Here is a 2,784-nt window from a genome sequence, read left to right on the forward strand (position 1 = left end):
CGGAGGAGCGGATCTTCTAGGGAGTTCCGAGGGATTATAAATGCATTTGCTCTTTGGCTTATTGGAGCTGAATTCAATGGGCAGAAAGCAAGGAAGGTCTGACTTTTTTGTTTTGTTCGTTTGTTAATACTTAAAAGACTGCCGCCAAAAATTATCGATAATTATCTATTTCATAGTGAACACTCATTCGTTGAAAATACCTCGAACATCGGCCAATTTAATAGCTCCTTATTTATAAACACACAAACATGTACATATATAAATTTACATACACAAACAGATATATATATATATATATATATATATATATATATATATATATATATATATATATATATGTGTACATATATATCATTATACGAGTATGGCTCCCTGGTCTGGGCACTAAAAATATATTATACTAAGGCTCGCGACTGGGAACTAAACATGGAATATTATATATACTACGACTGGTAAGTTAATCAACCTCTCGAATTCCAAACTCCCTTGTTTGCTTCCATGTTAAAACTGTTACACATCAAAATATTACTACAAGAATTCTAAACAGTTAAATAACTCCCAGATAGCAATATATAAAACACTGAATATCCAAAGGTTTCTTAAGTGTACACTAACTAAACTGGGTAATTACTCTTAAGTATTATTTATGACCTACTGTGGTTCTTAATAGGATATGAGCAGAATCTGATTCTAAAAAAATGATGATTGGAATAATACACTCCTTACAAAAATAAATATATTCTATATAAATTACAACACTTTGAAAAGAATCTACATAATAACAAAATAAGTCACTGGAAAAATTGTCTGAACAAAACTTAGATTGAGACAAAAATGTTGCGATCAGAAAATCATATATTAACTTGAACTATTATATCTGAATAAACCTTAGACTAAGAAAAGAAATAATGCTATGTAAATCATACAAAAGCTTGAAATTAAATCTGAATGATACAATATTCAAGTCTGACACTTAATGAAAAATAGATAACCAGATCACAATACAAAACTCTAATCTTCCTTCAGGGTCGTTTACAAAAACTCTTAGAGAATTTTTATAAGCGCTCACTATGATTAAGATATTCTTCATGTTAAAACTTTGATTTTTTCACTGTACACTTTTAAAACAATACACTGGGCTGCCTGTGAGAGAGGGAGAGGAGAAGAGGACTGTCTTCAGGCTGCAATTCTCTATCTATATCTGAATCTGTAACCTTGGTGTCACCTTTTATATGATATCTAACTGCTTCCAGAATCATCCCAACGAACTGGGAAGCAAAGGTGGGCCAGCAAAAGGCATGAGTTGCCAAGTATCGCTCTCCAGAACGCTACACACGCCACGCCAGACAGGTCTCTCAGTCAGCTAGCTCCGCCCACCCTTTATACCCGAAAGAGAAAAAAGATACTATCCTATCACTAGGTCCTTCGTGACATTTCTAAAGCACTATGTACAGAAGTTTCCAAAGCACATGATACTGAGCATTCTCTCTCAAGCATGACGGAATATCGCATAAAATATAAATGAGCGTTACCTAAGCCCTTGTTCATATCTCCCACGAATTCCACAACACTCTCAAATAGCTTACGTAAGACTTCATAACAAACATACAAGAAATAAAAAGTTAATTCTTAAAAATAACGTAGGTTTACATATACTAACTTGAATAAAGAATACAATGATATTAACGACGAAGGTCTTACATAATTTCTATATAAATCTTAAACCTACACAAGAGGAGCTCATTTTACGGGCTGGGTATCATCTCTTCAATGCACAAATTAAATATAAATAAAATTCAGAATAAGCTACTGTATTTACTCTACACTAGACCAGCTTCGTAAGAATATATATATATATATATATATATATATATATATATATATATATATATATATATATATATATATATACACACACATAAATATACATATAAATATACAGTATATATATACACGTATACAGTATGTATATACACAGTATATGTATATCCTACATATATGTGTGTGTACTGTATGTGTGTGTATAATTCAACTCAAACTATAAATCCTTTATTTTATATCTTTAAGACTGCTACAAAATCGGAAATTTTTTTTCTCAATACTGTATATGCCAAAATAACAGAGCGAACAAACAAACAGTGAAAAAAGTGCTGACACTTGAAAGCATAAGATACATAGACCTCATTGTGACTTTACTTCCCTGTTTAACAAATAGTTTTATTCCTTCAGGTGTGCCCACACCAACCAAACAGTTCCTTAAAATCTAAGCTATTTGAGCATTCATTTGAAAACAAGGAGGATCTAGTTTAAACAATCCAAAGATAATATTCCTATTGTAACTAATGGTTAGTTGGATTATTTGGTTAACGTTGCCAAAATCGGAATTTTTTCCCGTACAACTTAGGCATTTTAAATGACTTTTTAGTGTATAATTTGGGAAAAAATTTGTATGGGAAATTACATACATTCTTCTGTATGATTAACAGAATTCTATTTTATTGTTATTAAGTGCGAAATCAACACAAAGTTTTCTCAAGTAAATGAGAAATATCGTTAAAATTATCACTATAAAATAGAACAAGTAGACATTTTGTATTATATCTTCCCCTGTTGCTGTTATTGGAATGAACAGTTGAATGGGATTACATAAGTGATTCTACTATGAAACGGTGATAAGTGTGATTGAGTGCTCAATAGAGTTTGTTAGTTATGTTTGGATTAGGGAAAGGTCCCAAATAAATGGTTGAGGACAACAAGTTTTCTACTTGATAAGGGTAACAATGA

This window comes from Palaemon carinicauda, chromosome 4 (assembly GCF_036898095.1).
Source record: "Palaemon carinicauda isolate YSFRI2023 chromosome 4, ASM3689809v2, whole genome shotgun sequence".
Taxonomy (NCBI): domain Eukaryota; kingdom Metazoa; phylum Arthropoda; class Malacostraca; order Decapoda; family Palaemonidae; genus Palaemon; species Palaemon carinicauda.